At 34.8% G+C, this 12,420-nt stretch overlaps 1 protein-coding gene across 17 annotated transcripts in view; it reads right to left on the bottom strand.

The window, feature by feature from the left end:
* EHBP1 (EH domain binding protein 1) overlaps positions 1–12,420 on the bottom strand; it is a 361,935-nt gene that overhangs the window by 74,869 nt on the left and 274,646 nt on the right. The gene's annotated exons all lie outside the window — the stretch shown is intronic.

The raw sequence follows: 12,420 nt of genomic DNA, 5'->3' as shown, positions 1-12,420 counted from the left end.
ATCCTCAAAGTTTGGCTATAAATTTAGTATTACGGTCTATGAATATCAATGATTTTAAGATTGTAATTTGTTCCTGGCTTGTTTATTTCACTAAGCTTTCTACTCGATTTAAAATTATAATCTAAGGTTCTTACCAAAACCTCATGGTAAAAAGAAATTGTATTTTCTCCCAGTCAGGAGATAGAGTAGTAGAAAGCCAAGGAGGAGAAAAGCAGAGAACCAGAATATCAATTTGTACTGACAAATCATTTGGTATTAAATTCTAAAGACACGTAGAGTGCATAAAGAACTGATGGCTTGATTAGCTCTTGTGGCGCAATTGAAGGAGCTGTCTCACAGATTCTTCATTTGGAGGAACACTTTGATCTTTGTTCAAGTCAATTCATGAACATCAACTGACAAGACTGCATGAAACACCCCGATGGTTAAGTCCAAACTCCAAGCAAACTATTTGGTTTCATTAAGGGCTTCCAGAAAAGGTGACCAAGACAATCCTTTCAGAAGCCAACAGGCAAGTGACTCTTTAAGTTCTAATGTGCACAATGTATCGCTGAGGGTTAATACACATATAAGCAATCAGTCAAGTATGGGAATACTTTTATCTACTTTGTGACAAAAAGGAAAGCTGCACTTCACTTTCACTCTCATTAAGGCATTGCAAGGTTCTTTTATAATACCGAAACAGTGCATCAACAATCTCAGAGGCAGGAAAGATGAATAGTTAAAAATTTTTTAAATCAAAATAGTTGCAAATATTTTAAATGGCCAGAGAAAATAAACTTGCTAAGCAATTCACAAGATAGAGTAAGATATTAAGAAATTAATTAGAGATCTTTCTTTTCTATAGTTAATTTTTTAAATGCAGTTTAACCCCCTTTTGGGAAGGGAACTATTTCAAAGGGCTCATTTTTGCACCCACCCCTGTCAAAGAAGGTCAGAAACACTCAAGTATAAAGTCACTGCACTGCTGTGGCACAAATAGTTTCTGCGGCTAAAATCAAACAAAGACCAATTAAACTAATCATAACGTTCCAGTGAACACAAGGAAGCTCACCTGGTATTCCTGGACTTCTTTCGTGAATTTTCAAATCTACTCAGTTCTTGGTATTATAATTACCTTGACCAAAATACTGTGAAATTACTGCTCTGATCTACTAATGGCTGCAAAAATCAAGTCGTTGTGGTTTCATGCCAAGGGGCCATAGCAAGGTGGCGCAATGATTTCTGACACAGAAGACAACTTCTAAAAACTCAAAAGGGAAAATTAACGGGATGTGGTTTACATTGCCAAAGACTCTTCATTAATTACCAATTTAATCACTGCTGGAGGCATGACATTACAAAAATCTGGCTGAAAGTTCTAATAGATTATGAAGACCACCTAAGAAGAGTGACCAAAAAATGTACAAAACAATTAATACTGTTTCACTGCTATCAAAGACACTCAGATTATTTTACATCAAGTGAAGCAAAGGAATTAGTAGCTTCACAGTGGCACCACTAGGAACTGTAAATACAATAGCATACAATTAGTAATGCACATGTGACTTTTCATTCAAGGCATATATCCTTGGGAAAGCCAGAACATGATAAGGAGAACAAAAGAAACATTAAAAAATGAAATGAATAAAGATTTAAACTCTACCCTCCTGCATGCTGAGCAATAACAGAATAGGCAATATAAAATACAGCTCCTAGTAATGGTGATATCATCCTGGGATGTTCAACACCGAACTGAACAGCCATATGGAAAATGTCTATGGCCATTAATAGTCGCATAAAAGGAGTGTTCCTGATGCTAAGACACCTAGCCCTAGCTTCATGAATTCACAGCAATCTCAAATAAATAAGACTTTTGAGGCTAGGGGTTTGTGGCCACATAATAGAAAAGATGCTTGAGGTTTTTTTTTTTTCCTCCTAACAATGACGGTGTTTTGTGTGACTTTGAAGATATGCTAGCAAGCTAACAATATGTTTTCTAAGAAGTCTAGTAGCCATTGTTAGGATAGCAGACTTCGAATCAACTTAAATTTAGACATAATAGATAAACTATTATTTAAATCATAATGAATAAAAACCACTACCATGTACAGAGGCATTTATGCCCAACATAGAAGTACACTGGCATTCTTCTCCTATAAAATGCAACTGTAAAAAAGATTAGCTATACATTTAAAGTGTCTTACTAGTCTGAAGCGGATTATGTACATTAAATCTTCTGTCAATTGTGTTGGAGTAAGAAATAAGGAATATATTTTCATCTTAGTGCCCTGGGTATAGACATTCCAGCTCATATAGAGAATAAAAATCTCTAAATAAGACAAAATTCTCACTCCATATGTTATTAAAGATTTTATATTTCTTTTTATAATATTTGATATTCTTTTAAAATCACAAATGTGAAGTTAACCTACTTCTTTCTAGTGAATTGATAATATGTGTAATTTGGAAAGATTAAAATTTTAGCTTGACCTTAATGTTAAATCTTAATTCCTAGAGGCTAGCCATTTAATTGTAACATAGCTAATATTTATAAACATATAATATAATCTTATATACATTTTTATGATGGTACATACTTAGGATACATAAAAACTATAGAAGAAGTTTCTATCTGCCAGAGATTACCAAAATGATGTTTAGATTTTTTTTTTTTTTTTTTTTTTTTTTTTTTACCAACTGGATGGTAACTGCTTCTTTTATTATCTGGAAAAGATCTAGTGATCTTATCTAAATCTGCTACAATTATCAGCACAACAGACTAGTCCCATTTAAATCAATATTTTCCAATTAACATCAAAAGTGCAAGGTTGATGTCCTACCTCTTCATAGCAACAAAATACCTGTTTAAAGGCTTAATTTGCAAAAGAGCAGCTTGCATTCTTTTGGTTCTCACCAAATAAGCCTTTTGGATTCATTACCAACCAGTAAAAAAAAAAGTCACTATATCTTTTTTGATTACTGGTCCCTGCAGTTGACTCAAACTGACCAAACTGAAATTCCTTTCCCATACACAGTTTTCTTCAGAGATTCAAATATTCCTGCAAACCTTTAGAGATGGATACTGCAAACCTTCTAGAACTTGCTGACATCTTGCAGTCTGATCCTGTTAAGTGAGGATGGGCTCCTACGCCAATTGATTGTAATGGGTCACTCACTATCCTTGCAGATTAAAATTGAGGGAAAAAAACCTTTAAGTCTGTTTTATAATAATGTTGTAATTCTTGTCTGGTCTTTCTATTAAAAAAAAAAAACTTCCAGGGGTGCCTAGGTGGCTCAGTCGGTTAAGCGTCTGACTTTGGCTCAAGTCATGATCTCACGGTTTGTGGGGTTGAGCCCTGTCAGGCTCTGCGCTGACAGCTCAAAGCCTGGAGCCTGCTTCGGATTCTGTGTCTCCCTCACTCTCTCTGACCCTCCCCAGCTTGCACTCTGCCTGTCTCTTTCTCTCAAAAATAAATAAAAACATTCAAAAAAGAAAAACAAAACTTCTAGGTATCAACAAGTATCTGCAAACCATTTTCTTATGCTATGTAATTTACAGCTGAAAAAACTAAAAACAAACATATTTATAAAGAATTACCCTAATTCTTTTTAGACTTTCTACTTATAAAATAGATTTTTTTCTTTCTTAAAAACATAAAAGTAATAATTAAACTTATATGGCATCCTTCTTCTGATCGGTTCAAAGTGCTTCACAAATACCCTAACAATTTCAAGGACTGTGGGCAGCATGATTCTCATTCCTTATCCTTAGAGTGTATGGATCCTAAACTTTAGCACATAAATGCAAACATCCCCTTCAGCTATCTACATAATTACATGAGCATTATTTAAAGTAACAGATTTATTAAATGTATTTTTAAAAAGCAATTATATTCTAATACAAAGTAGTAAGCAAAAGAGTCTGAAATAGACTAGCTTGTTAAATTCTACTTGTGCATTTTTTGGGAAAAGAGTATTTGGGGGAATTGAGTAATGAAGAAAAATAATAAAAAGTAAATTTTTTTCTTAAAAAAAAAACTATTATACTTTTCTCACAATGTGTGTTCATACCAAACTCCTGAGTCTGAAACAAAAAAAATGTTTTAATTTGAGAGAGAAAGAGAGAGAGAGAGAGAGAGAGAGAGAGCGAGCAGGGGAGAGGGGCAGAGGGAGAGAGAGAGAGAGAGGTAGAGAGAGAATCTTAAGCAGGCTCTATGCTTAGCACAGAGCCCATCATGGGGCTTGATCCCAGGACCTTGGGATAATGACTTGAGCTAAAATCAAGAGTCAGACTCTCAGCTGACTGAGCCACCCAGGAGCCCCTGAAAAAATTACTTTAAGTGCATGTGGAAACCACGAACAAAAGAAGTATCATCTAAAATTTGCATTAGCAAAATGTAACATATGAAAATCTTCACAGAATAGGAAAAGGAAGTGAAAAACTAAATCACAGAGATTCAGAGCAATGAAATCTGTTTCCTATAGAAAAACAATTTCAGGAAATACCTGAAACAGGTTAAATGAACATCTAAAGGCACAGAGACACAAATGAATCATGTAAACTATTTTCTCTAAAAAAGATCTAAATGCAACATGTTCTTGCTCAGCAAGTTCTCATTAAAACGTGCAATACTGGTTTTGACAAAAATTAAGAAAAATTAAAAGGCTTATAATACCTGTGTTTGTGAGTTGCCATTTAAGATAAATTACAGCTCAAATCTTTTCCTGAGGATGACTTAAGTAGAGTCTGTACATAAGGACCCAGCAGATAAGATTACAAAGAGTTGTTTTCGGTGTCTTAGAAATTGCTTCCTAGCCTTCCAGCCTAAAGCTATACTAATTTATTTAAGAGGCAATGTTTGGTAGAGAGAGTGGTATGCTTCAAGACAGAGTTGGGGGTTGCACTCTAATCAAAGGTCTCAGTGTCCAGGAAGGACAGGTGTGTGTAAGGATTTGCTGTGTACATATCATAACCATAAAGAAAGGATTTAAGAAAGGAAGAAAAGAATGATCCAGGGAACCTTAAGTTCCAATGTGGCTAATGTCATCTCTGTAACTGACTCAAGAAAGGGGACAGACACTTTAACTTTCTCTGCTCAATGATAATCAATTCCACTTTAAAGACTTTCAGAGAGATATTTTGCCTGTTCACAAACCTTTACCACCAAGAAACTCCCTATAGCAACCCAAATTTTTCATGTTTAAACTCATGTTTTTATTAGTTGACACTCAGCATGAAAAAGAGCCTGTTACTATCCCCTTCATTTATTTATTGAATAAACATTTACTTAATACTTGGTGATGGGAATACAAGGTTCTTGTACTTTGAATAGCTCATAGCTGAGTGGGAGAAAGATGTGTAATTAGATAATTATATGGGATAAATGCGATGGGAGAGATAGTACAGCATATTAGAAAAAGATACACAAAGGAGAATTAGCTTTACCACTAGGAACCGTGACAGAGGTACTCATAGAAGAAGAGATATTTCAGTGGAAACTAACAAGGAAAGAAGGGAATTTCAGGGAGAGAACAGCCAGTGCTCGATGCAGGAATTGAAGAGTATGCCATATTCTCTCTGCAAGCAAGTTAGTAGAGATGGACTGTGGAGCGATAATGGGAGCGAGGTGAGAGATAAGGCTAGAAAGGGAGGAAAGAGGATTTGCAAGGATCTTGTATAAGGCCATGCTGTATAGGTGGGAAGTTTATTCTCTTGGTAACCGGGAGTTACCAGAAAGATTCTGACCCTTCATATGCTCAAATTGGTACTTATACTATTTACCAGTTTCTCTTCTTTGTATTTTAAAAGCTTGTCTTTCCTAATATGTAAATCTTTGCTTTCGTTCTCTCTCAGCCCAGAACTAGATACAAAAATCCTTAAAAGGAGGTAACCTGTACTCAGTACATGGACACTGTCCCATGTATTATATGCCTCAAGTATTCCAAAATCATTTATTAACATTATTATTAAAATAGTTCTTCTTTTTCTTGGTGTTCATCAGAAGATCCTTGGTTAGTTTTACAGAAACAGAGTTCAGAAATATAAAAGATGATTGCTGAGTAAGTCCTAAATCAACGAGCAATCTTAAGAATATGCAACAGTAAGCTCTTCAATAAATTCTAGAAGATTTGAGGTCAGTGTCTCATTCACTCAAGACTTGAGGTCATTCCTGGGTACCAACTTTTTTTTTTAACTCATGGAAATTCTCAGGTAAACTAAGAACACAAAAAGCAATGGGTAGCAACAGGTCTAACTCCCCCCACCAGCAACTTGACTTTCAGCACAGTAGCATACATTATGAAGGACAAGATAGCTTACAATGAATTTTAAAATAAGAACACTGTAAATTAAGGCACAAATAAAAGAGCATAAAAAAGGGAAAATAGTAGCAATCAGTTCACTAAATTAGATGCCAGCTTTTTTTTTTTTTTTCCAGTTAGACCTTCTTTTTATTTACCAGCAGTCTTTTGATCTCTCCAGAGTGAAAGAGATGCTGACACTGAAGTGGGAATGGCATTAGTCATGGTTCCCTTACCCCCTTCACCGTAGACACCTATTAATTTGAATGTCACACAAGGAAAAAAAAAGAATTTTGCTTCCATTTAATAAATGGAAAAATAGATTTAGAGAAATTAAGTATTTTCCAGTTTTAGTATCACGTAACACACATTCAATTGCTCCAGAGATGAAATTGGGCACTTTCCCTTTTCCTTTTATCAACCAAGTTTGCCAGACTACTTTTCCAAAATATGGACAGTACTGGTAAATAATTCCAGTCTGTATGTACAAGAGCTACCGGAAATGATAAAGAAATCAAATTAAGAAAACTAGTATGTCCTTCTTTACGAGACAAAACAGACGAACATAAGGGAAGGGAAACAAAAATAACATAAAAACAGGGAGGGGGACAAAACAGAAGAGACTCATAAATATGGAGAACAAACTGAGGGTTACTGGAGGGATTGTGGGAGGGGGGATGGGCTAAATGGGTAAGGGGCACTAAGGAATCTACTCCTGAAATCATTGTTGTACTATATGCTAACTAATTTGGATGTAAATTAAAAAAAAATAATAATAATAATAAAACTAGTATGTCCTTGGAAAATATATCAACCTGATATCAAATTGCACACTAAACTGAAAATCTAAAAAGGAACAGCAAGGTCTAACCTCTATTTGTGCAATTGGACTGATCTGTCATTTTATATTCTTCTTCTTACATCATTTCATTCATTAATATAATTAATATAAGCTATAAGCCCCATAGAGCATCAACTGTCAAAACTAGAACAGTAGTCGAAGAGAATGTACTATTTAATTCATGAAATTGATGCTTTTCATAACACATCTATACAGAGCTTGACTTTTCTGAAAAACGAGCAATAGTAAGTAGAATGCACAAGAAAGTTTTAAAATTGAGCTTAAACTATAACAGAAGAGGCTGCAACGATATCTCCTATGCCACACTCCTCTCAATTAGTGGTGTGGAGTCTATGTCTCTCTTCCTTAAACCTGGGTGGAGCTTTGTGTCTGGTTAGGCCATCAGTATAGCAAAAGTGATGCAACATGACTTTTAAAGCTAGATCATAAGAATGCCATGCATGTCTGCCTGACTATCTTGGCATAGCTGCTCATAGACCCAGCCACCATGCTGTGAGGAAGCCCAAACTAGCCCAAGTGGAAAGACCACAGGGAGAGGCTACATGTAGGTGTTTCAACTGACAGTTTAGCAGAGGTTGTCGCCAAAACTCTGCACCAGACGTCATGGAACAAAGCCACTCCCAGAGTCTCCTATCCTAATGCCTAAATCATAGAATCTGTGAGCATAATCAAATGGTTGTTTCATGCCAGGAAGGTGGTTTTTTATTTAGCAAAAGATAACCTGAAAGAGGAAGGGTAAAAAAAGTATCTTGGGGACTGTTTAAAGCATGGTTTCATTTGCAATAGGATACAACTCTGGGTAAATGGAAAACAAAGTAACAAAGTGATTAGCCTGGCATGCAGTGGGCTAGCTATGCAGCATGGAGCTGCTCTTTCTGGGAGTAACAACTAGAACAATAAATGAGTACAGGACAAGTAACCCAGATCCCATCAGTGGTAGTCAAAGAAACAATGAGATATTTTATGAGATACCATGATTACTTAACTCATCAATCATAAACAATAGTCATTGAGAATTTCATGCCTTTTCAGTGTGAACAGGACTGCTATTATTGAATCTGCCATGTATCCACACCTAGGCACAAGCTAGTTATCATCAACTGTAGAAGTGAAGAGTTCTTTCTATGTCTCTCTCCTTAAAACACACACATACACACGTTATCTTAGAAGTTCTGAAGTCAAGTTCGTTTGGGTACACTAAGAAAACAATGTGATAAAAATACATTTTTTAGATACCCCAAATTTCCCTAGTTTAAAATATTTATCTTAACATGTGATATTTTTAAAACAGAAAGAATAAAGGGAAAAAAAACCCTTTACAAGGCACTTGTTATACTATCCCTTAGAGATAAATATTGTTAATATTTTGATGATTTTCCTTCCTGTCCTTTTTAATGCATGATTAAAACACACACACACACACACACACACACACACACACACACACACACACACACACACAGTCTCTATCATTTCAAAATGGAGTTCAGAGGCACCTAGGTGGCCCAGCTGGTTAAGTATCCAACTCTTGATTCTGGCTCAGGTCATAATCTCACAGTTCATGAGATTGAGCCCCATGTCAGGCTTTGCATTGACAGCATGGAGCCTGCTTGGGATTCTCTCTCTCTCTGTCTCTTTCTCTCACTCTCTCTCCTCTCTCTCTCTGACCCGCCCTCTGTTTATGCATGAAAGCCCTCTCTCTCTCTCAAAATAAATAAATAAACATTAAAAAAATGGAGTTCATATGCCATGTATATTTTATATCCTTTTTATACAAAGTGACATTGTGAGCACTCTATGTCCTTTCAATATTCTTTCAAGACATTATTGAATAGGTTTTAATGGCTATATAACAAGTATATTTATTTGTTATAATTTATTTGATCATTTCTGTTTTGCACAATTACCATTTTATAATTTTTTGCAATTACAAATAACATTGTGATGAAAACCTGCATACAATTCTTTGTTAGAATTATTAGGTAAAAGAGAATGAACATTTCTTGATGAAGTCTAATGGTTTTCCAGAAAGGTGTGGCAAGTTACATACTATGAGGAGTACAAAGAGGATCTAACTCAATGAACTGTCACCATCATCATGTTTCTTAAAATCCAAGTTATATATTTTACAGATACAGTAAGATGTCATGACACAGAGTAAGAGATGTTTTAGTAAGTAACTTCTGTTCTGAATTCACACTAATATACTTCAGATAAAAATTTATTTTGTTTGAGAAATAAAAAGTGTAAATTACTGGTGCCTTAAATAGAAGGGGTGACCAATAAAATATTTACTGAAAATTTGAAGTAATAAATGAATAAACCAAATGAAAGACTAAACATCATCTTTTTAAAAGTCAGGATACTTGAATTCTAAGCCTCATATGTCATAGTCTGCAACCTAGGTAAATTTAAACATTCTTTCCTAACTTACTTTCTTAATCTCTACGAAAGATAAAACAACAGTCTCTGTTTCTATTTCACAAGGATGTCAGAAATATAAAGAAGAAGGAAATATAACACAATGCCTTAAAAACATAACCTCTGAAATCAAATCATCTAGGTTCAATTCTTGACTCTGTTACTTATAAGCTGTGTGACAACAGGCAATTCATTAATTTGTCAGTCTTCTCGACTGTAAAATAGAAATGATAATATTTAACTCATACAGTTATTGTGGAGATTAAATGTGAAAATTCATGTTAAATTACTTAGAATCCTACCTGTTAAATAGTAAGTGCTCAATAAACACTTGTGATAATTATTAATATATGTAAAATTCACACATAGGTGAAATAATTAGTTTTAAAAATCTACTTGGTAGATAGACCATTTAAATCTCAGGTACTCTCAATTTAAAATCAACACACTGGGGGCACCTGGGTGGCTCAGTTGGTTAAGCTTCTGACTTCGGCTCAGGTCATGATCTCATTGTTTGTGAGTTTGAGCCCTGAGTCAGGCTCTGTGCTGACAGCTCAGAGCCTGGAGCTTGCTTCAGATTCTGTGTCTCCCTCTCTCTGTCCCTCTCCTGCTCACACTCTTTCTCTCTCTCTCTAAAAAATAAACATTAAAAAAATTTTTTTTAAATCAATACACTGGAATAATATAGACTTATACATTCCCCATAGATTTTAGAGGCTGAAAAATTATGAAATAAAGTTATCCACAAATAAAATACAGTATTAACAAAATAACTTTCTTTTTCAAGAGATACTGTTTTTGTGGCTCTTCACTTGACTAGATCCTTTTCACCCATCAAATCTTAGTTCAATGCCCCATCTTCAAATCACTCAAGCCCTCACCTACTTAAATTATCCTCTACTATATCATGCAGTTTTCACACTCTAGTTATTTACCATTATCTGTGTATTCCCACCATAATGTAAACTCCATGAGGGAAGAAGCTTAGCCTTTTCTGTCACTATGAATACACTCAGCTCAGACATTTAATAAATATCTGACAAATCACCAACAAATTGATGAAATAACAGATGGCTAGGCACTGAAGAAGTTGGCATAAAAGCTACAAAATTTCTTCAAAGATGGCCCTCTAGATTAGGGTTTCTCAAACATTTTTATCATGACCCACAGCTTAAAATACATTTTATATCAAGATCCAGTATGCATATATATCCATATGACTGAAGCAAGTTTCAGACAAAAATACCATGGTTACTACGTGTGATGAGTTCTGATATTTTTATTCCATTCTATTCTATTCCTTTTCATTAAAAATAAAATAATTACTGCAGTGTGCTAAATCAATTTTATATCACATTATCGTGGAAAGACTTGAAGTGTGAAAAACACTGCTCAAGGTCAGAGGTTATTAAGCTCATATCTGAAAGGTATGTTTAAACATATGCATTGAAAGGAAGAAATAAAAGTGTCTGATCACAGATGACATGATCACCTATGTAGAAAATCAAAGAATTGAAAAAAAAAAAACTCTCTTGGAACTAATAAGCAATTATAGCAAGCCTGTAAGATACAAGGCTAATATACAAGAGACAATTGCTTTCCTACATACCAGCAGTGAACAAGTGGAATTTGAAATTAAAAACACAATACTATTCACATTAGTGAAAAGTTGATAGGTATAAATCTAACAAAATATGTACATGATCTATATGAGGAATATCATGAAATCAAAGAATAAATAAATGAAGAGTAGGAAGACTCAATTTACAACAGACACATATGATAAAAGACTATATCCAAAATATACAAATAACCATTGAAACTCAACAATAAAAAACAAACAACCTAATTAAAAAATGGCCAATGACCCCAAGAGACACCTCTCCAAAGATTTATAGATTGTGAGTATGCATATAAAAAGATGCTCCACATCATATGTCATCAGGGAAATGCAAATTACAAGTGAGATACCCCTAAACACCTATCAGAATGGTCAAAATCTGGAACACCAACACACTCACTGTTGATGAAGATGTGGAACACAAGAACTCTCACACATTGCTGGTGAGAATACAAGATGGTATAGCTACTTTGGAAGATAGTTTGGCAATTTCTTATAAAAGTAAACATATTCTTACCCATAAGATCTAGCAATCACACTCCTTGGTATTTCCTCAAATGAGTTAAAAACCTATGTCCACACAAAAACTTGTACATGGATGATTACAGCAGCTTTATTCATAATTGTCAAACTTTGGAAGCAATCAAGATGTCCTTCAGTAGGTGAAGGGATAAATAAACTGTGGTACATCCAGACAATGAGATATTACTCAGCACTAAAAAAGAAATGGTCTTTCTTGCCATGAAAAACACGGAAAAACCTTAAATGCATTATACTAGGTAAATGAAGCCAATCAGAAAACGCTATACACTGCATGATTCCAACTATGACATTCTGCAAAAGGCAAAATTATGGGGACAGTAAAATTATCAGGTTTCCAGGGGTTGGAAGTGTTGGAAGGGATAAGTAGGTGTAACAGAATATTCTTATGGCAATGAAAATACTCTATGATACCATAATGATGGATACATGTCATTACACATCTGTCCAAATTCATAGAATGTAGAATACAAGAGGGAATCATAATGTAAACTATGGACTTTGGGTGATTATGATGTAGCTTTGGTTCATCAGTTCAGTGTAGGTTTATCAGTTCTAACAAAAGTATCACTCTGGTGTGGGATGTTGTTAAGAGGAGAGGATATGCATGTGTAGATGCAGGGTGTATATGGGAAATCTCTGTACCTTCCCCAAAATTCTGCTGTGAACCTAAAACTGCTCTAAAAAAATAAAA

Source organism: Leopardus geoffroyi, chromosome A3, assembly GCF_018350155.1.
Source record: "Leopardus geoffroyi isolate Oge1 chromosome A3, O.geoffroyi_Oge1_pat1.0, whole genome shotgun sequence".
NCBI classification, from domain to species: domain Eukaryota; kingdom Metazoa; phylum Chordata; class Mammalia; order Carnivora; family Felidae; genus Leopardus; species Leopardus geoffroyi.
This window is presented reverse-complemented; position numbering and strand designations above follow the sequence as displayed.